Raw genomic sequence first — 10886 nt, forward strand, 5'->3', positions numbered from 1 at the left:
TTGCAGCCGAAATGGCCTGATTATTGTAACACTAAGGTCTTTTGACCTATCTATGTAGCTAGTTCCAACTACTTTGGATCTAAAGTAAGTAGCCACATGTTTTAAATTTTCCTAACTTTCTGACAGTCAAAATTTCAACTTGGCTTTTATACAGTGGTTTGCTTATTTTAGGTTTCAACCTGATGATGGACTGATTGGTCAGAAAACGTTTGTTTTTTGTACTATAGATGTACCCACTTCAATCCAATTTGGATCTTTTTAGATAAAAATTTTAATAAATTTATATACCATCTAGCTACAAGTGGAGTTTTACTTCCTTAGTAAGTTTTTTATTATGGTATACAGCCAATGAGAGGAATTTTTTCCTTTATATAAAATTAACAATCTACAGAACAATTGTGGAACCTATTATAACTTATGGGGCAGAGTGATGGCAACTCCCAGGAAAGGAAAGAAAAATATAGAAGTAGCGAAAATGGATTACTTACGTAGAGCATGCAGGGTATCTAGATTAGAACACGTACCAAATGAGGAAATAAGACAACGGAAAAAGAGCGTATATTCCACATAGAAAAAAGACCACATATAAAAAAATAAATTGCTATTGTATGGTCATGTTATGAGAAGGTTAGAGGAAAGATGGCCAAAAAGAGTATTACATTACACACCCATAAATAGAAGAAGAAGAGGATGGCCTACAGAAACACGGAAGAAAGGCATAAAACAGTATGTCGCAGATAGAGCTATAGAAGAAAACGAGAGGGTGGATAGAAAACGATGGCGAGCGAAATGTGGGATGCGGAAGAGACCGTAGAAACCCCACTGCTTATGTATAAATAAAAAAACAACATTGTCCATAAAAACTATCTTGTTGAATTCGTGGTGACAAGGTCCACTCTTAGCTGAGTATGTTTCTACCAATAAAGATTGGCGATAACTCTGGGAAAAAATCCATTTTAGCAACTCTTGTTCTCATTCAAGTGTTTGAAGCCCAAAGGAGTCTGGTCCATGATACTTTTTCTGCCGGTTCGCATTTGCTTTAAAGTTTTTCTTTTATAATTAACTGTAGATCATTTTCCTTGCAGTAGACGAGGAGTAATGGAGACAATTAAAAATAATTATACCGGAATCTGCAAGGGAAACTGTCGGAAAAGCAAAAGATAAAGAAATGTGGACTGTATGTTGATTAATGCAGAAGTGCAGTAGAGGAAAAAAGGCAATCTAGATTTAACCAATTTCAAAGAAACACAAGAAATAGCAGGGGAATCTATAACAAAAAGAGAATACAAGCGAGTAGACTATAAAGAAGAAAAAGTGACTTTGAAACAACAAGTACAAGGAGTCCTAAAGCAAAACAACAGACAAAAAAGCAGAAAATTCTATAAAAGAATCAAAGAAGGCACGCACAGATTTACACCAAAATGGATGATATGCGAAGACAAGGACGGAGAACTACTAACAGAGAAGCAAAAAATTATACGGATATGTGGAAAGAAAACATCGAAGTAAACCTAATCATAACAAATGAAAATGAACAAAACGCGACAATATACATATTATACAGCTAAGTAGCACTCTGACGATAAGAATTATAAAGAAGTTACACTGTTTTGTAGTTTTTAAAACGTTCTATTAGCTCATGTACTTTACTATTTGTATTCATCTCGGAAACATATTTTTCAAGAATATAATGTACCTATAACACTGCAAATTTTAAAGCAGTCTCATGAAAAAATTTTAGATTGAAAAGTGTTTTATACTCTTCTACTAAAATTTAAAGTACCAACCTGATTAAAATACGCAGGTAGCATACATCTTTGGTCGTCGATTCTCGATCTTTGGGCTTTTTCCAGCAGTTCGAAAAGATCTTGAGTGGTGCCCTTCAACCTCTCAGGCGTTGCTTTCGGACTTTGAGCCCCCGAAACGGGACTACCATGCCAGGTTGTATTGCTCTGTTGTCTCCTGAAACAAAAGAACAGTGTTAATAAACTTCATTAGGTAAAATTGTTATTAAGAAACACATCAATTCGAGTAATGTGTTATTGATTTAGTTACTCAAATTATTTTGATGTTCCGAAAAGGAAGTTTGAACACTTTTTTGTTATTTTAAATGAAAGTGCATAACTTCATGAATACTCTCTGAAAATTTCAGATTGATCGGAGTAAAATTACCAGAGATACAGCGTGTTGAATATCCCTTTGGCGTGTTGAATTACGTTTGACTCACTTTGTAGCGATTTCGCGTCAGCATGCTTGAGCGTAGTGAGAAACGATTAACAGCTGTTCCCCTTTTCTTTTGTAGATTACTGCGCGATTCAAAAATATATTCCGGTGTGCATCACTTTACGATTTGATAGACAAATAAGAAGACGAAGACCAAGTTGTCAAAACTTTAAAGGTGTTTTTCTCAAAACTGCTTTTTCAAAAGCGGTGGAAATTGTAACTCAAAAACTGCTCGACCGATGCAACTGAAATTTTGCACAGATTTTCTTTACACATTTTGTGAAGTAACTTTGTTGAGATGTTGAGGAAAAGGGAAATTCACAACACATACAATATAGATAGGCTAATGATCAGGGAAAATCGGAGAGGAAGAGCGGTAGGGGGTGATCATCAATCCAGATGGGATTTGCGAGTGGAATTTGAGCAATGCAGAATAGAGAAAGACGACAAAGCAACGTCGCAAGAGCATTAAGAAGCTTGGAAAAATATTAACATCTGTAATCAAGACAAAGCTGCTAAGATGTACTGAATACCAAATTAAAAGCCAAAATCAGCCGAGCTAGCTGTACACGTACACCTTTTTTATAATGAAGTAAATTTAACAGAATATTAAGAGTAAACTAATTCTTCACCCTGTAGACTTAAAAAGAATTCCTTGCCATAAATTTCACAGTCTCTTGACCCTTGTACAACAGTGCAAAGTTGTAAATAGAACGACAGCTCTGCGAGAGCCGATGTTATCCCACCTTCGATCTGAGCAGGGAAATAAAGTTGGTCGAGTCGTTCACGAGATCCAGGAAGCGATAATCGGATGTTGCCGAGATTAGAATTTGTTTTAGAAATTAATGGTATTCAGCGATCAGTGTCTATGACGCTGCACTAATCGTTAGAGCAGTCCCTTTGAAGATTACGCGAGGAAGTTGAAACGACGCCGTCAACAACGGGAAAGGTTCGTGATCGGCCTTTTGTTATACAGCGATGATTACATGACAATTAAATTAGCTGTGTAATATACGGGGGGTACGGAATTTGGGTCATTATTGTGCTAAAAAACATTTAAACCTAGTGCGAATGTAAGGATAAATATTTTTTTACAAATTTAACCATTAAAGAACATCTACAAGAAATTGTATTGCTATTCAAATTAAAAGAAACACATGGTTTACATCAACGTTTAAATAACTTAAGCACCTAGATTTTTTCTGCTGCTTCTTAATCCATAATAGAAGCAGCATTAAGTCCTATTGAAATGTATGTAGAGGAGATATCCCTATAATGTTCCGTTGGTGTGTGTTGACGGAAACAATTATTTGAAATAATAAAAAGAAATGTAACAAACGAACAGTAAAATATTTATTTATTTTGGTAACAAAAAATGTGTTTGCTTATATCTCGGAAGAGGGTTGATTGTTAGCGAGAGTGCGGGCGTGTCTGCATGGTTCGCATGCTGTGAAGAGACTGGCTAAAACCACAACACTATTATATCGATGTATGCCTTTCTACAATATGGCCCGAAGAGGGCAATAAATTATTTAGATCTGGCGTTTAAAAACAGAAACACTTCTGCAGTTTCAAGAAACGTCTCGAATGCATGTCCTTTGTGAGTTGTTGACACATATGCTCTGATATGGTAATTAATTTATGGGGAATTCATTTTGTTAAACTGAGCACACCAAAAACCATATGGTTAGGGATGCATTTCGTTTCGTAAAACCGTGTCTTTCTTAGCATCTGGTTTGTATATTACCTGTGACTTTTATATGACCCATATTATTTCGTTTTGAGAATAATTATTAAAATTAAAATTAGCAAAAATAGTAATTAAAGCGTATCGCTATATACCCCCTTTCTACAATATGGCCCGAAGAGGGCAATAAATTATTTAGATCTGGCGTTTAAAAACAGAAACACTTCTGCAGTTTTAAGAAACGTCTCGAATGAATGTCCTTTGTGAGTTGTTGACACATATGGTCTGATATGGTAATTAATTTATGGGGAATTCATTTTGTTAAACTGAACACACCAAAAACCATATGGTTAGGGATGCATTTCGTTTCGTAAAACCGTGTCTTTCTTAGCATATGGTTTGTATATTAACTGTGACTTTTATATGACCCATATTATTTCGTTTTGAGAAAAATTATTAAAATTGGCAAAAATAGTAATTAAAATTAAAGCGTATCGCTATAACCCATATATTCCCATTTACCAACGACAAAATAGGTAAATAGACTAATGAATGGCAAACCTTACTATAAAAATTCGATCACTTGTAATACTTTAGACATATTATTATGAGGAACGGAGGAATGTATGTATTAGGCCAGTTTATTATCCAACAAATATTTGACGCCATGAGATGTCCAGCAAGAAAAAAATCTCCTGACTTGTTATCTTGCCCAGGTGATTTGGAACGTCAATCGAACTATTTCACAATGCAATGAATAAAATAAAATATTATAGTGATGACTATCAATGTTCAGAACGAATATAGAATGGTTGAGATATACAGGGTGTCCCGAAAAGATTAGTCATAAATTATACCATACATTCTGGGGTCAAAAATAGTTCGATTGAACCTAACTTACCTTAGTACAAATGTGCTCATAAAAAAAGTTACAGCCCTTTGAAGTTACAAAATGAAAATCGATTTTTTTCAATATATCGAAAACTATTAGAAATATTTTATTGAAAATGGGCATGTATCATTCATATGGCAGGAACGTCTTAAAACAAAATTATAGTGAAGTTTGTTCACACCATACAAATTTTATGGGGGTTTTGTTCACTTAAACCCTCCCAAACTTTTGTGCACGCTCCAATTAATTCATTATTGTGGTACTATTAGTTAAACACAACGTTTTTAAAACTTCTTTGCCTCTTAGTACTTTTTCGATAAGCCAGTTTTTATCGAGATGCGACTTCTTTTTCAATATATTTACATAAAAATTTTATGGGGGTTTTGTACCTTTAAACCCCCCAAATGTTTGTGTACGTTCCAATTAAACTAATATTGTGGTAACATTAGTTAAACACAGTGCTTTTAAAACTCTTTTGCCTCTTAGTCTTTTTTTGACAAGTCACCTTTTATCGAGATGTGGCTTCTTTTTCAAAATATACCTAAAAATGTAAATTATAAATAAATTTTCAGATGATTAGCAGGTCTCTATAATCGTACTTAAGAGGATGGGTACGTATTTTCGGCTGCAATGCTATTCAAATGGGGATTCATTTTTTCGAATCCTAAGAAAACTAATAAGTATTTTTGAAAAATTTAAACGCAGAATAAAAGATTGCGTTATTGGTGAGGGCCGAAAGTCCCTGAGAACTTTATAATGTTTATTTTAATAAGTTACAGGGGTGAAAAACTAAGTGAAAATTTAGTGTGATATTTAATTTAAAATATCTCATTCAAAATAAACTTTTTATTTATTCTAAGGGACTTTCGGCCCTCGGTAATAATATAGTCTTTCATTCTGCGTTTAAATTTTTCAAAAATATTTATTGGTTTTTTCAGGATTCGAAAAAAATGAACACAATGTCCGTGGTAATATTTCCAAATCTATCTTTGTCATACAACGCACTCAGTCGAATAGAATATTGTCAGCATACTGTCAGTCAGACAGTGACAATCAGTGACAATTTTAAATATTTGACATGGCATCGGGAATATTTTGAGTTGTTGCAGAGATCCAAGCAGATAATACATCAGGATAATATATTCTGTGACCCAAGTATTTTGTTGTTAAAGATGTTCAAAATTGTAAGCGTTCCATAGTAACAATATATTATTAAAAAATCACTTAAAAACTTTTCCTCTTTTCTCGATTGAGTACTAGTTTTTGTTGTACCTATAAATTATTACAATCACTGAATGCATAGTTGGTGAAAAAATTATCAGTAGTAATTGCACAAGAGCTCTGAAATTATTGAATTTTTCCCGAGTGACAATTTGACAGTTTTAATTTCACGAGCCGAAGGCGAGTGAAATTATGTCAAAGTGTCACGCGAGCAAAAATTCTATATTAATTTCAGAGGTCGAGTGCAATTTGTTGCGATTATTTCATGAATAAAACTGTTCAAAACCAAAATTTTATTGTAATTTATTTATGTAAGTACCATTAAACACACAGTTTTTATAAATATTTGACGATTGAAAGTCATCACTTTTATAATTTTTTAAAACATTAATTGTCATTAATGTCACTGAATGTATTTTTTCGTAGCAACGAAGGGCATCTGACGTAATATACTTAACGACGGGAGATTAATCAAAATTTATCGATTTAATTCAGATTTCTGTAGCTTTCTATTGGTCAGAATCTCCTATGAATGAAATAATCACATTTATTAACTGAATTAATAATTTGCAATTATAAAAATAACAGTTATCCAAGAACATTCAAAAGCCATCTCTTTAAATTAATGATGACATTTTCAAGTAGAATGACATTCTAGTAATGTTTACATATCCATACCAGTGTGAATTTTGCTACACGTAATTTGAGGTGTAAAGACAGAAAAAGTAGGGATACCCGTAAAATATTTGCGAATTATGTACCGATGTGGTGGATTCGACAAATATTCAAAATATTTCGATAAACACTGGCTTATCGAAAAAGTACTAAGAGGCAAAACAGTTTTAAAAACATTGTGTTTAACTAATAGTGCCAGAATAATAATTTAATTGAAACGTACACAAAGGTTTGGGAGTGTTTAAAGGAACAAAACCCCCATTAAATTTTTATGGAGTGCACAAATTTCATTTTAATTTTTTTTAAGATGTTGCTGCCATAAGAATACCACATGTTCATTTTCAATAAAAACTCTCTAAAAGAGTTTTCGATATATGAAAAAATATCGATTTTCATCTTGTCACAAAGGGTTGTAACTTTTTCTGTGTGCACTATTGTATATAGGTAAGTGAGGTTCAATCAACCTATTTTTGACCCCAGAATCTGTGGTATAATTTATGACACCCTCTATAAGAAACATAGATGATTGGTAGATCTAAAACAACATCAATAATCAGACCAAGTAACGTCAGGTAACTGAATTACTCCTAAGTACTGTCAACTGTTCACTATATGCAAGATTTTTAATTATTTTTTAAATGTTAATGAAACGAATACTTGTAATCAATTTATCGCCAATTAACTATCATCTTAAGATGATAAGTTTTTCTTGTTTATTTGTTTAAGGTATCTTTTGAATTATGTATTTAGCTTTAAATTCAATTTCAATTTAGTAATTATTTAATAGTGAAGGTCAAATATATCTGTCAGAACCTAGAGCTAGCAAGATAGTAATGGTTCTGTAATGAACACTGGCACAGTTCAAATATTCTTAATTTGCTTCATTGTGTCTCAATTACAAGGTTATTTGTATGAGTCAACCGCGTGTGACCTATTTTTGTCTAAGCCGGTTGTCTCCAATAGACGCTGTAGGTTGCGTACAACGTCAGGCCGTAGGAAAATTGTAGATTTTCATTACTTTCCTCTACCGAAAATAGTTATAATTCTAAAACAAATTCAAATTACGGGGTGAATTGAAGTGACCACCGGCTTAGCCGGTGGTATCCAATAGACGCCGTAAGCTGCGTACAGCGTGTATTGGAGATCATCGACTTAGGAAGATTAATTTATTCCGTCTATTTAAGATAGATAGCTGAAAGGTTTCGATGGTAGGTTGTATTTTCTGTAGTTTAAAGGTAGATCTCTTCTATTGGTTTTGCCAGCACTTTTTGATTTGAAACCTGAAGTGTTTTTAAGGCACTTAGTTGGATGGTTTTGTTTCTTCTTCAGGAACGTTCAATCGGCGACGCCATACTATTCTTATATTGATGTCGGTCTTGTGCTTCTCCTTCTTTTACGGCACTACAGCCCAAATTGAGCCTTGGCCTCCTTTATTTTTTGCCTCCAACCCTTGTTTGTCTGTGGCTGTTCTTCTCCATACACCGACTCCTAAATGAGCTTGTGCGTCGCTGTTTAATGTGTTTTACCGGCGCTTTCTTGGCTTTCCAACCGGTCTCTTTCCCATTAGCCTATCCTCTCCTGGTTCCTGAACGCCACATTCTGGGAAAGACCCGATGGAAAAAGGTCAGTTGGTCGCCCAAGCAAGAGATGGAAGGACGCAGTAGCTAGTGATCTACGCAAAATGGGAGTACAACAGTGGGAAATAGCTGCTCAGGACCGACAACAATGGAGGGAAATAGTAAACGCGGCCAAGACTCACATAGAGTTGTAGAGCCAAATGATGATGCTGATGATGAAAGGTTATTTTGTGGAGCGTACTAGTCCAAGGAAGGTTTGAGTACAGCATAGGAGTCTCTATTAATGACCAATCAATCGACAGATCGAAATTTAAACTCAGATGAAATAATAATAAACATATTAAAGAGCATTTTTCTACAACCGTGTTAAAAATGCAATTTTTAGCACTCCATACGAGCGTTAAAAATGCTACTTTAAGGCACTAGTGCTTTAAAAATTTTAAGGCACTGCAGTTCGTATTGACCGTATAGGCAATTTTGATGTAATGTCAAAAAAATATAAAAATGGAATGTCAGTCAAGTTCAAGTAAAAGTTTTTGTAGCCTGTAATTACGTTTGTAGAAAAAATATTGTATGATATGCGTGTTAAAAAGTACATTTTTAAGGCACTCATGTGAATTGCAGAACTCGCTTCGCTCATTCTGCAAACTTTCACATGCGTGCCTTAAACGTGTACTTTTAACACTTATATCATAAATAACTATTATGTATGTGTTTATGTAAAAAAAAGCAGTGAAGGGGATTAAAGAAAAGGAATTTATTTATACATAAAAAATTTCTTTTTGAAGATTTCAATTAAGAAGTAAATGCAAAAAAGAAAGCTGAGAAGAAAAACATGGAAAGTATAGAAGGATTTAAGCAACGAAAGAAAACTAACGAAAAAAAATTATTTTCCAAAAGAATAGAAGACAGTATTACTTCTGGTATAATGTAACCGCTGTAAGAACTAAAATAATTTCAAATATAACAATCACTATCAAAATCAATTATTATTGCAGAAATTATGGTAAAATCTTAAAATATTTTTTATTGCTTTTGTTTTTTAATACGTCACTAAAATGACGTATAAAAGTGGCTGTTATTTATAATTTTTGCCCCTTAATAATTACATAAAATTGCACGGTAATAACCATTAAGCCTACAAGCACTTTCAAGTGTAGCACATAATGGAAGGTGTTCAAAATTTTCCAACATAATTTTGACGACGTTCGTGCATCAATGGACCCCCCTGAAGCTCTCTTTATTACATTACCCTCCATAAATTGCGTCTTATTAAAGCAATAAATTAGGTTAGTTGCGCTGTGTGCTTTCCTTCAGATCCTCGCCAAGCCAAAAATTCATTTGGGTAATTTAAGGATCAACTTACCTGCGAGCTATAACGGTATCATTTCAAAGAGTATAAGCGATAGAACGCTAGAAGCAAGGAATACGCGGCCGTTTTGGTCAACTTTCGTTTAGAGCCATAAAGGGAGGAAATACTCCATAAAGGGAGTCGTCTATTTTCTATTTCAGACAGATAGTCTGTTTGCTTTTGTAGGGTTAGTAAGGTTACACAAAATTAAACATTAAACTACATAATTATAATCTTTGAATCCCTTTCATTTTTATGAAGTGAATACTTCTTATAGCTCGGTAAGGTGTTTTTAACAGGCCTTAAATCCTATTTGGCGTCATTCAAAAAATCAAGACGGGTGTTTAGTAACCTTCTTTGTACCCTAATATACATATCTATACACTTATTTTAACTTTCTTAGTAAACCAAGTACAGATCCCGAATTTTCTATTGTTTGACTTGTTTTAGGGCGATTTTAAGTATAGATCCTGAGTTTTTTTATAACTGACTGGGTTTGGAGTTGTATCAAACTTTTGAGGTTGATTTGTTCATTTTTTCCAAAAAATATAGTGCGACACATGTTTTTATACTAAAACTAAGTACCTATAAATTCCGAATTTTCTATTCTTAGATGGTTTCGGAGTGGTTTCAACTTTATAGGGGTTGATTTGTTAAGTTTTTCCAAAAAATATACTTTGACACATGTTTCTATGGTAAAACTAAACATTGATCCCAAATTTATTGGTTTTCGGGGTGGTTTCAACCCTTTGGGGTTAATTTGTTTAGTTTTTTTTTCAAATATAGTGTGATGCATTTTTAAAGTGAATACTTCTTATCGCTCGGTATGATGTTTTTGCACGTGCCCGAAATCCTATTTAGTGTCATTCGAAATATCGAGACGCGTACAGTATAAATATGGTATACAGTAATATACACATACCTATACACTTCTAGTTCTAGTCTTCAAGTAAAAAATTCAATAGAAACTTATTTTTGCGATATATTTTTGACAACACCCCCAATTTTTAGAAACACCATTTTCAGATAAATTGTTTTCAGTAAATATTAGACCATCCAGGTAACTCCCTAAGTGAGTAACGATTCACCTGAACCTTCGTCCTTTGAGATAAGGGGAGAGTCGAAAGATATGTAGTGCAGAATTAAAATTTATAGACTCTGAGTCACGCTGGCGATTTATTTGAATACATTGACGAGATGGAAAGGACCATCTTTCTTTTAATACAGTTACATATTATGGTGCAAGGTGCAAATATTTGG

The sequence above is a fragment of the Diabrotica virgifera genome, chromosome 1, assembly GCF_917563875.1.
Source record: "Diabrotica virgifera virgifera chromosome 1, PGI_DIABVI_V3a".
NCBI lineage: Eukaryota > Metazoa > Arthropoda > Insecta > Coleoptera > Chrysomelidae > Diabrotica > Diabrotica virgifera.